The sequence below is a fragment of the Genypterus blacodes genome, unplaced genomic scaffold, assembly GCF_046128005.1.
Source record: "Genypterus blacodes isolate CSIRO-AG114 ecotype Tasmania unplaced genomic scaffold, CSIRO-AGI_Gbla_v1 ptg000039l_1, whole genome shotgun sequence".
Classification (NCBI taxonomy): Eukaryota; Metazoa; Chordata; class Actinopteri; order Ophidiiformes; family Ophidiidae; genus Genypterus; species Genypterus blacodes.
Window position 1 is genome coordinate 8,430,414 of NW_027466852.1, and position 12,710 is coordinate 8,443,123.

General features: G+C 42.6%; 10 non-coding genes and 2 pseudogenes across 10 annotated transcripts; all 12 read right to left on the bottom strand.

Moving 5' to 3' along the window:
* Positions 1-195: 195 nt before the first annotated feature.
* Positions 196-309, bottom strand: LOC142998439 (U5 spliceosomal RNA). Its single transcript, XR_012962776.1, has one exon. It is a non-coding gene; the product is annotated as a U5 spliceosomal RNA (small nuclear RNA).
* Positions 310-1,254: 945 nt separating this feature from the next.
* Positions 1,255-1,368, bottom strand: LOC142998517 (U5 spliceosomal RNA). Its single transcript, XR_012962854.1, has one exon. It is a non-coding gene; the product is annotated as a U5 spliceosomal RNA (small nuclear RNA).
* Positions 1,369-2,313: 945 nt separating this feature from the next.
* Positions 2,314-2,427, bottom strand: LOC142998440 (U5 spliceosomal RNA). The gene has a single exon (XR_012962777.1). It is a non-coding gene; the product is annotated as a U5 spliceosomal RNA (small nuclear RNA).
* A 945-nt stretch (positions 2,428-3,372) lies between these two features.
* On the bottom strand, positions 3,373-3,486 carry LOC142998407 (U5 spliceosomal RNA). Its single transcript, XR_012962744.1, has one exon. It is a non-coding gene; the product is annotated as a U5 spliceosomal RNA (small nuclear RNA).
* Positions 3,487-4,431: 945 nt separating this feature from the next.
* On the bottom strand, positions 4,432-4,545 carry LOC142998441 (U5 spliceosomal RNA). The gene has a single exon (XR_012962778.1). It is a non-coding gene; the product is annotated as a U5 spliceosomal RNA (small nuclear RNA).
* A 945-nt stretch (positions 4,546-5,490) lies between these two features.
* On the bottom strand, positions 5,491-5,604 carry LOC142998494 (U5 spliceosomal RNA). The gene has a single exon (XR_012962831.1). It is a non-coding gene; the product is annotated as a U5 spliceosomal RNA (small nuclear RNA).
* Positions 5,605-6,548: 944 nt separating this feature from the next.
* Positions 6,549-6,659, bottom strand: LOC142998569 (U5 spliceosomal RNA; annotated as a pseudogene).
* Positions 6,660-7,604: 945 nt separating this feature from the next.
* Positions 7,605-7,715, bottom strand: LOC142998560 (U5 spliceosomal RNA; annotated as a pseudogene).
* A 945-nt stretch (positions 7,716-8,660) lies between these two features.
* On the bottom strand, positions 8,661-8,774 carry LOC142998479 (U5 spliceosomal RNA). Its single transcript, XR_012962815.1, has one exon. It is a non-coding gene; the product is annotated as a U5 spliceosomal RNA (small nuclear RNA).
* Positions 8,775-9,714: 940 nt separating this feature from the next.
* Positions 9,715-9,826, bottom strand: LOC142998572 (U5 spliceosomal RNA). The gene has a single exon (XR_012962882.1). It is a non-coding gene; the product is annotated as a U5 spliceosomal RNA (small nuclear RNA).
* A 945-nt stretch (positions 9,827-10,771) lies between these two features.
* Positions 10,772-10,885, bottom strand: LOC142998509 (U5 spliceosomal RNA). The gene has a single exon (XR_012962846.1). It is a non-coding gene; the product is annotated as a U5 spliceosomal RNA (small nuclear RNA).
* Positions 10,886-11,822: 937 nt separating this feature from the next.
* On the bottom strand, positions 11,823-11,936 carry LOC142998442 (U5 spliceosomal RNA). The gene has a single exon (XR_012962779.1). It is a non-coding gene; the product is annotated as a U5 spliceosomal RNA (small nuclear RNA).
* Positions 11,937-12,710: the final 774 nt, after the last annotated feature.

The following is a 12,710-nucleotide window of genomic DNA, read 5'->3' on the forward strand; positions in this document are numbered from 1 at the left end:
CAATGATATTGGCAGGAAGGCTGCTTGCTAGAATATTTGCTCATTCAATGATGTCCTTTCACACTACATTTGTTTCTACTAACGCTTGAAGCAAGGATGCTGACCCGTACACATGCTTGGGTCAGCCATTCGACCTCGAGGAGAGTGAGACAGCTTGAGGAGGTGTCAACAAATTGATATTGAACAGGTATGGGAGCCCTGCAGCAAAGCAGGGAATCAAAAATTATTCGATACTCTTATTGCTCCTCTCCACGGAAATCTTTAGTAAAAGGCGAAAGATTTATACGGATTGAAGAGAACACAGAGTGGATATGTGCAAAACCTCCAACGCAACTAGCCCACATTGAATCCTTGGTACCTTCTGTTATGGTTCTTCAAAAATGCATCGTCAGAACACAGTGAGAGAAATAAACGTTCCTCCTCAGCTATTGTCAAAAAGGAGAGAAGCACCACCTGACAAAGGCCTCTGCCCTACAATATAGGTGAAGAGAAACACGTGATTCTCACTCACAGCCTTTTAGACGTGTCAATTATGCTAGTAGCTAGGCTTATTGCCACAGAATCTCCTCTCTGTCAGTCTGGTCTTTCTTCAGTTCTAAATCAATAGCATCGGCGACAGATATCTGCCACAGTGATATAGCAAATTGAAACCAAGTCCAACTTTGTGGTGTTGTAGACATTAGCATCTAGTCTACAGAGCTTGATCCAGGTCCTTAAGACCTGACCTTTAAATAGATTTGTAAGGGAAAAGCAATACAACAAGATTTGAGGAAAAGGCAAAAGATTTATACCATGTGAAGAGGGCCAGCAGCCAAGTCAGGGTGAAAGCGCTGACTAAAGGATCCAGTTTTCAGTGTCAGTACCTTCTTTTGTGGTGCATGACAGATGGATTGTGGGAATCCTGTTGCCCCGCCTCGGTTTCTGGAAAAGAAGCTTTCTCCTCAATGATGTTGCAATCTGTTTCAAAAAAAGAAGGAAACTTTATCTGGTCAAAGTCCTCAGGTACACATGTTAAATGAAGACACACTTGTTTCTCACCTGGTAGTCTGATAACACTCGCAATGATATTGGCAGGAAGGCTGCTTGCTAGAATATTTGCTCATTCAATGATGTCCTTTCAAACTACATTTGTTTCTACTAACGCTTGAAGCAAGGATGCTGACCCGTACACATGCTTGGGTCGGCCATTCGACCTCGAGGAGAGTGAGACAGCTTGAGGAGGTGTCAACAAATTGATATTGAACAGGTATGGGAGCCCTGCAGCAAAGCATGGAATCAAAAATTATTCGATACTCTTATTGCTCCTCTCCACGGAAATCTTTAGTAAAAGGCGAAAGATTTATACGGATTGAAGAGAACACAGAGTGGATATGTGCAAAACCTCCAACGCAACTAGCCCACATTGAATCCTTGGTACCTTCTGTTATGGTTCTTCAAAAATGCATCGTCAGAACACAGTGAGAGAAATAAACGTTCCTCCTCAGCTATTGTCAAAAAGGAGAGAAGCACCACCTGACAAAGGCCTCTGCCCTACAATATAGGTGAAGAGAAACACGTGATTCTCACTCACAGCCTTTTAGACGTGTCAATTATGCTAGTAGCTAGGCTTATTGCCACAGAATCTCCTCTCTGTCAGTCTGGTCTTTCTTCAGTTCTAAATCAATAGCATCGGCGACAGATATCTGCCGCAGTGATATAGCAAATTGAAACCAAGTCCAACTTTCTGGTGTTGTAGACATTAGCATCTAGTCTACAGAGCTTGATCCAGGTCCTTAAGACCTGACCTTTAAATAGATTTGTAAGGGAAAAGCAATACAACAAGATTTGAGGAAAAGGCAAAAGATTTATACCATGTGAAGAGGGCCAGCAGCCAAGTCAGGGTGAAAGCGCTGACTAAAGGATCCAGTTTTCAGTGTCAGTACCTTCTTTTGTGGTGCATGACAGATGGATTGTGGGAATCCTGTTGCCCCGCCTCGGTTTCTGGAAAAGAAGCTTTCTCCTCAATGATGTTGCAATCTGTTTCAGAAAAAGAAGGAAACTTTATCTGGTCAAAGTCCTCAGGTACACATGTTAAATGAAGACACACTTGTTTCTCACCTGGTAGTCTGATAACACTCGCAATGATATTGGCAGGAAGGCTGCTTGCTAGAATATTTGCTCATTCAATGATGTCCTTTCAAACTACATTTGTTTCTACTAACGCTTGAAGCAAGGATGCTGACCCGTACACATGCTTGGGTCGGCCATTCGACCTCGAGGAGAGTGAGACAGCTTGAGGAGGTGTCAACAAATTGATATTGTACAGGTATGGAAGCCCTGCAGCAAAGCAGGGAATCAAAAATTATTCGATACTCTTATTGCTCCTCTCCACGGAAATCTTTAGTAAAAGGCGAAAGATTTATACGGATTGAAGAGAACACAGAGTGGATATGTGCAAAACCTCCAACGCAACTAGCCCACATTGAATCCTTGGTACCTTCTGTTATGGTTCTTCAAAAATGCATCGTCAGAACACAGTGAGAGAAATAAACGTTCCTCCTCAGCTATTGTCAAAAAGGAGAGAAGCACCACCTGACAAAGGCCTCTGCCCTACAATATAGGTGAAGAGAAACACGTGATTCTCACTCACAGCCTTTTAGACGTGTCAATTATGCTAGTAGCTAGGCTTATTGCCACAGAATCTCCTCTCTGTCAGTCTGGTCTTTCTTCAGTTCTAAATCAATAGCATCGGCGACAGATATCTGCCGCAGTGATATAGCAAATTGAAACCAAGTCCAACTTTCTGGTGTTGTAGACATTAGCATCTAGTCTACAGAGCTTGATCCAGGTCCTTAAGACCTGACCTTTAAATAGATTTGTAAGGGAAAAGCAATACAACAAGATTTGAGGAAAAGGCAAAAGATTTATACCATGTGAAGAGGGCCAGCAGCCAAGTTAGGGTGAAAGCGCTGACTAAAGGATCCAGTTTTCAGTGTCAGTACCTTCTTTTGTGGTGCATGACAGATGGATTGTGGGAATCCTGTTGCCCCGCCTCGGTTTCTGGAAAAGAAGCTTTCTCCTCAATGATGTTGCAATCTGTTTCAAAAAAAGAAGGAAACTTTATCTGGTCAAAGTCCTCAGGTACACATGTTAAATGAAGACACACTTGTTTCTCACCTGGTAGTCTGATAACACTCGCAATGATATTGGCAGGAAGGCTGCTTGCTAGAATATTTGCTCATTCAATGATGTCCTTTCAAACTACATTTGTTTCTACTAACGCTTGAAGCAAGGATGCTGACCCGTACACATGCTTGGGTCAGCCATTCGACCTCGAGGAGAGTGAGACAGCTTGAGGAGGTGTCAACAAATTGATATTGAACAGGTATGGGAGCCCTGCAGCAAAGCAGGGAATCAAAAATTATTCAATACTCTTATTGCTCCTCTCCACGGAAATCTTTAGTAAAAGGCGAAAGATTTATACGGATTGAAGAGAACACAGAGTGGATATGTGCAAAACCTCCAACGCAACTAGCCCACATTGAATCCTTGGTACCTTCTGTTATGGTTCTTCAAAAATGCATCGTCAGAACACAGTGAGAGAAATAAACGTTCCTCCTCAGCTATTGTCAAAAAGGAGAGAAGCACCACCTGACAAAGGCCCCTGCCCTACAATATAGGTGAAGAGAAACACGTGATTCTCACTCACAGCCTTTTAGACGTGTCAATTATGCTAGTAGCTAGGCTTATTGCCACAGAATCTCCTCTCTGTCAGTCTGGTCTTTCTTCAGTTCTAAATCAATAGCATCGGCGACAGATATCTGCCGCAGTTATATAGCAAATTGAAACCAAGTCCAACTTTGTGGTGTTGTAGACATTAGCATCTAGTCTACAGAGCTTGATCCAGGTCCTTAAGACCTGACCTTTAAATAGATTTGTAAGGGAAAAGCAATACAACAAGATTTGAGGAAAAGGCAAAAGATTTATACCATGTGAAGAGGGCCAGCAGCCAAGTCAGGGTGAAAGCGCTGACTAAAGGATCCAGTTTTCAGTGTCAGTACCTTCTTTTGTGGTGCATGACAGATGGATTGTGGGAATCCTGTTGCCCCGCCTCGGTTTCTGGAAAAGAAGCTTTCTCCTCAATGATGTTGCAATCTGTTTCAAAAAAAGAAGGAAACTTTATCTGGTCAAAGTCCTCAGGTACACATGTTAAATGAAGACACACTTGTTTCTCACCTGGTAGTCTGATAACACTCGCAATGATATTGGCAGGAAGGCTGCTTGCTAGAATATTTGCTCATTCAATGATGTCCTTTCAAACTACATTTGTTTCTACTAACGCTTGAAGCAAGGATGCTGACCCGTACACATGCTTGGGTCGGCCATTCGACCTCGAGGAGAGTGAGACAGCTTGAGGAGGTGTCAACAAATTGATATTGTACAGGTATGGAAGCCCTGCAGCAAAGCAGGGAATCAAAAATTATTCGATACTCTTATTGCTCCTCTCCACGGAAATCTTTAGTAAAAGGCGAAAGATTTATACGGATTGAAGAGAACACAGAGTGGATATGTGCAAAACCTCCAACGCAACTAGCCCACATTGAATCCTTGGTACCTTCTGTTATGGTTCTTCAAAAATGCATCGTCAGAACACAGTGAGAGAAATAAACGTTCCTCCTCAGCTATTGTCAAAAAGGAGAGAAGCACCACCTGACAAAGGCCTCTGCCCTACAATATAGGTGAAGAGAAACACGTGATTCTCACTCACAGCCTTTTAGACGTGTCAATTATGCTAGTAGCTAGGCTTATTGCCACAGAATCTCCTCTCTGTCAGTCTGGTCTTTCTTCAGTTCTAAATCAATAGCATCGGCGACAGATATCTGCCGCAGTGATATAGCAAATTGAAACCAAGTCCAACTTTCTGGTGTTGTAGACATTAGCATCTAGTCTACAGAGCTTGATCCAGGTCCTTAAGACCTGACCTTTAAATAGATTTGTAAGGGAAAAGCAATACAACAAGATTTGAGGAAAAGGCAAAAGATTTATACCATGTGAAGAGGGCCAGCAGCCAAGTTAGGGTGAAAGTGCTGACTAAAGGATCCAGTTTTCAGTGTCAGTACCTTCTTTTGTGGTGCATGACAGATGGATTGTGGGAATCCTGTTGCCCCGCCTCGGTTTCTGGCAAAGAAGCTTTCTCCTCAATGATGTTGCAATCTGTTTCAAAAAAAGAAGGAAACTTTATCTGGTCAAAGTCCTCAGGTACACATGTTAAATGAAGACACACTTGTTTCTCACCTGGTAGTCTGATAACACTCGCAATGATATTGGCAGGAAGGCTGCTTGCTAGAATATTTGCTCATTCAATGATGTCCTTTCAAACTACATTTGTTTCTACTAACGCTTGAAGCAAGGATGCTGACCCGTACACATGCTTGGGTCAGCCATTCGACCTCGAGGAGAGTGAGACAGCTTGAGGAGGTGTCAACAAATTGATATTGAACAGGTATGGGAGCCCTGCAGCAAAGCAGGAGATCAAAAATTATTCCATACTCTTATTGCTCCTCTCCACGGAAATCTTTAGTAAAAGGCGAAAGATTTATACGGATTGAAGAGAACACAGAGTGGATATGTGCAAAACCTCCAACGCAACTAGCCCACATTGAATCCTTGGTACCTTCTGTTATGGTTCTTCAAAAATGCATCGTCAGAACACAGTGAGAGAAATAAACGTTCCTCCTCAGCTATTGTCAAAAAGGAGAGAAGCACCACCTGACAAAGGCCTCTGCCCTACAATATAGGTGAAGAGAAACACGTGATTCTCACTCACAGCCTTTTAGACGTGTCAATTATGCTAGTAGCTAGGCTTATTGCCACAGAATCTCCTCTCTGTCAGTCTGGTCTTTCTTCAGTTCTAAATCAATAGCATCGGCGACAGATATCTGCCGCAGTTATATAGCAAATTGAAACCAAGTCCAACTTTCTGGTGTTGTAGACATTAGCATCTAGTCTACAGAGCTTGATCCAGGTCCTTAAGACCTGACCTTTAAATAGATTTGTAAGGGAAAAGCAATACAACAAGATTTGAGGAAAAGGCAAAAGATTTATACCATGTGAAGAGGGCCAGCAGCCAAGTTAGGGTGAAAGCGCTGACTAAAGGATCCAGTTTTCAGTGTCAGTACCTTCTTTTGTGGTGCATGACAGATGGATTGTGGGAATCCTGTTGCCCCGCCTCGGTTTCTGGAAAAGAAGCTTTCTCCTCAATGATGTTGCAATCTGTTTCAAAAAAAGAAGGAAACTTTATCTGGTCAAAGTCCTCAGGTACACATGTTAAATGAAGACACACTTGTTTCTCACCTGGTAGTCTGATAACACTCGCAATGATATTGGCAGGAAGGCTGCTTGCTAGAATATTTGCTCATTCAATGATGTCCTTTCAAACTACATTTGTTTCTACTAACGCTTGAAGCAAGGATGCTGACCCGTACACATGCTTGGGTCAGCCATTCGACCTCGAGGAGAGTGAGACAGCTTGAGGAGGTGTCAACAAATTGATATTGAACAGGTATGGAAGCCCTGCAGCAAAGCAATCAAAAATTCTTCCATACTCTTATTGCTCCTCTCCACGGAAATCTTTAGTAAAAGGCGAAAGATTTATACAGATTGAAGAGAACACAGAGTGGATATGTGCAAAACCTCCAACGCAACTAGCCCACATTGAATCCTTGGTACCTTCTGTTATGGTTCTTCAAAAATGCATCGTCAGAACACAGTGAGAGAAATAAACGTTCCTCCTCAGCTATTGTCAAAAAGGAGAGAAGCACCACCTGACAAAGGCCTCTGCCCTACAATATAGGTGAAGAGAAACACGTGATTCTCACTCACAGCCTTTTAGACGTGTCAATTATGCTAGTAGCTAGGCTTATTGCCACAGAATCTCCTCTCTGTCAGTCTGGTCTTTCTTCAGTTCTAAATCAATAGCATCGGCGACAGATATCTGCCACAGTGATATAGCAAATTGAAACCAAGTCCAACTTTGTGGTGTTGTAGACATTAGCATCTAGTCTACAGAGCTTGATCCAGGTCCTTAAGACCTGACCTTTAAATAGATTTGTAAGGGAAAAGCAATACAAAAAGATTTGAGGAAAAGGCAAAAGATTTATACCATGTGAAGAGGGCCAGCAGCCAAGTTAGGGTGAAAGCGCTGACTAAAGGATCCAGTTTTCAGTGTCAGTACCTTCTTTTGTGGTGCATGACAGATGGATTGTGGGAATCCTGTTGCCCCGCCTCGGTTTCTGGAAAAGAAGCTTTCTCCTCAATGATGTTGCAATCTGTTTCAAAAAAAGAAGGAAACTTTATCTGGTCAAAGTCCTCAGGTACACATGTTAAATGAAGACACACTTGTTTCTCACCTGGTAGTCTGATAACACTCGCAATGATATTGGCAGGAAGGCTGCTTGCTAGAATATTTGCTCATTCAATGATGTCCTTTCAAACTACATTTGTTTCTACTAACGCTTGAAGCAAGGATGCTGACCCGTACACATGCTTGGGTCAGCCATTCGACCTCGAGGAGAGTGAGACAGCTTGAGGAGGTGTCAACAAATTGATATTGAACAGGTATGGGAGCCCTGCAGCGCTGGGAATCAAAAATTATTCGATACTCTTATTGCTCCTCTCCACGGAAATCTTTAGTAAAAGGCGAAAGATTTATACGGATTGAAGAGAACACAGAGTGGATATGTGCAAAACCTCCAACGCAACTAGCCCACATTGAATCCTTGGTACCTTCTGTTATGGTTCTTCAAAAATGCATCGTCAGAACACAGTGAGAGAAATAAACGTTCCTCCTCAGCTATTGTCAAAAAGGAGAGAAGCACCACCTGACAAAGGCCTCTGCCCTACAATATAGGTGAAGAGAAACACGTGATTCTCACTCACAGCCTTTTAGACGTGTCAATTATGCTAGTAGCTAGGCTTATTGCCACAGAATCTCCTCTCTGTCAGTCTGGTCTTTCTTCAGTTCTAAATCAATAGCACCGGCGACAGATATCTGCCACAGTGATATAGCAAATTGAAACCAAGTCCAACTTTGTGGTGTTGTAGACATTAGCATCTAGTCTACAGAGCTTGATCCAGGTCCTTAAGACCTGACCTTTAAATAGATTTGTAAGGGAAAAGCAATACAACAAGATTTGAGGAAAAGGCAAAAGATTTATACCATGTGAAGAGGGCCAGCAGCCAAGTCAGGGTGAAAGCACTGACTAAAGGATCCAGTTTTCAGTGTCAGTACCTTCTTTTGTGGTGCATGACAGATGGATTGTGGGAATCCTGTTGCCCCGCCTCGGTTTCTGGAAAAGAAGCTTTCTCCTCAATGATGTTGCAATCTGTTTCAAAAAAAGAAGGAAACTTTATCTGGTCAAAGTCCTCAGGTACACATGTTAAATGAAGACACACTTGTTTCTCACCTGGTAGTCTGATAACACTCGCAATGATATTGGCAGGAAGGCTGCTTGCTAGAATATTTGCTCATTCAATGATGTCCTTTCAAACTACATTTGTTTCTACTAACGCTTGAAGCAAGGATGCTGACCCGTACACATGCTTGGGTCAGCCATTCGACCTCGAGGAGAGTGAGACAGCTTGAGGAGGTGTCAACAAATTGATATTGAACAGGTATGGGAGCCCTGCAGCAAAGCAGGGAATCAAAAATTATTCCATACTCTTATTGCTCCTCTCCACGGAAATCTTTAGTAAAAGGCGAAAGATTTATACGGATTGAAGAGAACACAGAGTGGATATGTGCAAAACCTCCAACGCAACTAGCCCACATTGAATCCTTGGTACCTTCTGTTATGGTTCTTCAAAAATGCATCGTCAGAACACAGTGAGAGAAATAAACGTTCCTCCTCAGCTATTGTCAAAAAGGAGAGAAGCACCACCTGACAAAGGCCTCTGCCCTACAATATAGGTGAAGAGAAACACGTGATTCTCACTCACAGCCTTTTAGACGTGTCAATTATGCTAGTAGCTAGGCTTATTGCCACAGAATCTCCTCTCTGTCAGTCTGGTCTTTCTTCAGTTCTAAATCAATAGCATCGGCGACAGATATCTGCCGCAGTTATATAGCAAATTGAAACCAAGTCCAACTTTGTGGTGTTGTAGACATTAGCATCTAGTCTACAGAGCTTGATCCAGGTCCTTAAGACCTGACCTTTAAATAGATTTGTAAGGGAAAAGCAATACAACAAGATTTGAGGAAAAGGCAAAAGATTTATACCAAGTGAAGAGGGCCAGCAGCCAAGTCAGGGTGAAAGCGCTGACTAAAGGATCCAGTTTTCAGTGTCAGTACCTTCTTTTGTGGTGCATGACAGATGGATTGTGGGAATCCTGTTGCCCCGCCTCGGTTTCTGGAAAAGAAGCTTTCTCCTCAATGATGTTGCAATCTGTTTCAAAAAAAGAAGGAAACTTTATCTGGTCAAAGTCCTCAGGTACACATGTTAAATGAAGACACACTTGTTTCTCACCTGGTAGTCTGATAACACTCGCAATGATATTGGCAGGAAGGCTGCTTGCTAGAATATTTGCTCATTCAATGATGTCCTTTCAAACTACATTTGTTTCTACTAACGCTTGAAGCAAGGATGCTGACCCGTACACATGCTTGGGTCAGCCATTCGACCTCGAGGAGAGTGAGACAGCTTGAGGAGGTGTCAACAAATTGATATTGAACAGGTATGGAAGCCCTGCAGCAAACAATCAAAAATTATTCGATACTGTTATTGCTCCTCTCCACGGAAATCTTTAGTAAAAGGCGAAAGATTTATACGGAATGAAGAGAACACAGAGTGGATATGTGCAAAACCTCCAACGCAACTAGCCCACATTGAATCCTTGGTACCTTCTGTTATGGTTCTTCAAAAATGCATCGTCAGAACACAGTGAGAGAAATAAACGTTCCTCCTCAGCTATTGTCAAAAAGGAGAGAAGCACCACCTGACAAAGGCCTCTGCCCTACAATATAGGTGAAGAGAAACACGTGATTCTCACTCACAGCCTTTTAGACGTGTCAATTATGCTAGTAGCTAGGCTTATTGCCACAGAATCTCCTCTCTGTCAGTCTGGTCTTTCTTCAGTTCTAAATCAATAGCATCGGCGACAGATATCTGCCGCAGTTATATAGCAAATTGAAACCAAGTCCAACTTTGTGGTGTTGTAGACATTAGCATCTAGTCTACAGAGCTTGATCCAGGTCCTTAAGACCTGACCTTTAAATAGATTTGTAAGGGAAAAGCAATACAACAAGATTTGAGGAAAAGGCAAAAGATTTATACCATGTGAAGAGGGCCAGCAGCCAAGTCAGGGTGAAAGCACTGACTAAAGGATCCAGTTTTCAGTGTCAGTACCTTCTTTTGTGGTGCATGACAGATGGATTGTGGGAATCCTGTTGCCCCGCCTCGGTTTCTGGAAAAGAAGCTTTCTCCTCAATGATGTTGCAATCTGTTTCAAAAAAAGAAGGAAACTTTATCTGGTCAAAGTCCTCAGGTACACATGTTAAATGAAGACACACTTGTTTCTCACCTGGTAGTCTGATAACACTCGCAATGATATTGGCAGGAAGGCTGCTTGCTAGAATATTTGCTCATTCAATGATGTCCTTTCAAACTACATTTGTTTCTACTAACTCGAAGCAAGGATGCTGACCCGTACACATGCTTGGGTCGGCCATTCGACCTCGAGGAGAGTGAGACAGCTTGAGGAGGTGTCAACAAATTGATATTGAACAGGTATGGAAGCCCTGCAGCAAAGCAGGGAATCAAAAATTATTCGATACTCTTATTGCTCCTCTCCACGGAAATCTTTAGTAAAAGGCGAAAGATTTATACGGATTGAAGAGAACAAAGAGTGCAAAACCTCCAACGCAACTAGCCCACATTGAATCCTTGGTACCTTCTGTTATGGTTCTTCAAAAATGCATCGTCAGAACACAGTGAGAGAAATAAACGTTCCTCCTCAGCTATTGTCAAAAAGGAGAGAAGCACCACCTGACAAAGGCCTCTGCCCTACAATATAGGTGAAGAGAAACACGTGATTCTCACTCACAGCCTTTTAGACGTGTCAATTATGCTAGTAGCTAGGCTTATTGCCACAGAATCTCCTCTCTGTCAGTCTGGTCTTTCTTCAGTTCTAAATCAATAGCATCGGCGACAGATATCTGCCGCAGTGATATAGCAAATTGAAACCAAGTCCAACTTTGTGGTGTTGTAGACATTAGCATCTAGTCTACAGAGCTTGATCCAGGTCCTTAAGACCTGACCTTTAAATAGATTTGTAAGGGAAAAGCAATACAACAAGATTTGAGGAAAAGGCAAAAGATTTATACCATGTGAAGAGGGCCAGCAGCCAAGTTAGGGTGAAAGCGCTGACTATAGGATCCAGTTTTCAGTGTCAGTACCTTCTTTTGTGGTGCATGACAGATGGATTGTGGGAATCCTGTTGCCCCGCCTCGGTTTCTGGAAAAGAAGCTTTCTCCTCAATGATGTTGCAATCTGTTTCAAAAAAAGAAGGAAACTTTATCTGGTCAAAGTCCTCAGGTACACATGTTAAATGAAGACACACTTGTTTCTCACCTGGTAGTCTGATAACACTCGCAATGATATTGGCAGGAAGGCTGCTTGCTAGAATATTTGCTCATTCAATGATGTCCTTTCAAACTACATTTGTTTCTACTAACGCTTGAAGCAAGGATGCTGACCCGTACACATGCTTGGGTCGGCCATTCGACCTCGAGGAGAGTGAGACAGCTTGAGGAGGTGTCAACAAATTGATATTGTACAGGTACGGAAGCCCTGCAGCAAAGCAGGGAATCAAAAATTATTCGATACTCTTATTGCTCCTCTCCACGGAAATCTTTAGTAAAAGGCGAAAGATTTATACGGATTGAAGAGAACACAGAGTGGATATGTGCAAAACCTCCAACGCAACTAGCCCACATTGAATCCTTGGTACCTTCTGTTATGGTTCTTCAAAAATGCATCGTCAGAACACAGTGAGAGAAATAAACGTTCCTCCTCAGCTATTGTCAAAAAGGAGAGAAGCACCACCTGACAAAGGCCTCTGCCCTACAATATAGGTGAAGAGAAACACGTGATTCTCACTCACAGCCTTTTAGACGTGTCAATTATGCTAGTAGCTAGGCTTATTGCCACAGAATCTCCTCTCTGTCAGTCTGGTCTTTCTTCAGTTCTAAATCAATAGCATCGGCGACAGATATCTGCCGCAGTGATATAGCAAATTGAAACCAAGTCCAACTTTCTGGTGTTGTAGACATTAGCATCTAGTCTACAGAGCTTGATCCAGGTCCTTAAGACCTGACCTTTAAATAGATTTGTAAGGGAAAAGCAATACAACAAGATTTGAGGAAAAGGCAAAAGATTTATACCATGTGAAGAGGGCCAGCAGCCAAGTTAGGGTGAAAGCGCTGACTATAGGATCCAGTTTTCAGTGTCAGTACCTTCTTTTGTGGTGCATGACAGATGGATTGTGGGAATCCTGTTGCCCCGCCTCGGTTTCTGGAAAAGAAGCTTTCTCCTCAATGATGTTGCAATCTGTTTCAAAAAAAGAAGGAAACTTTATCTGGTCAAAGTCCTCAGGTACACATGTTAAATGAAGACACACTTGTTTCTCACCTGGTAGTCTGATAACACTCGCAATGATATTGGCAGGAAGGCTGC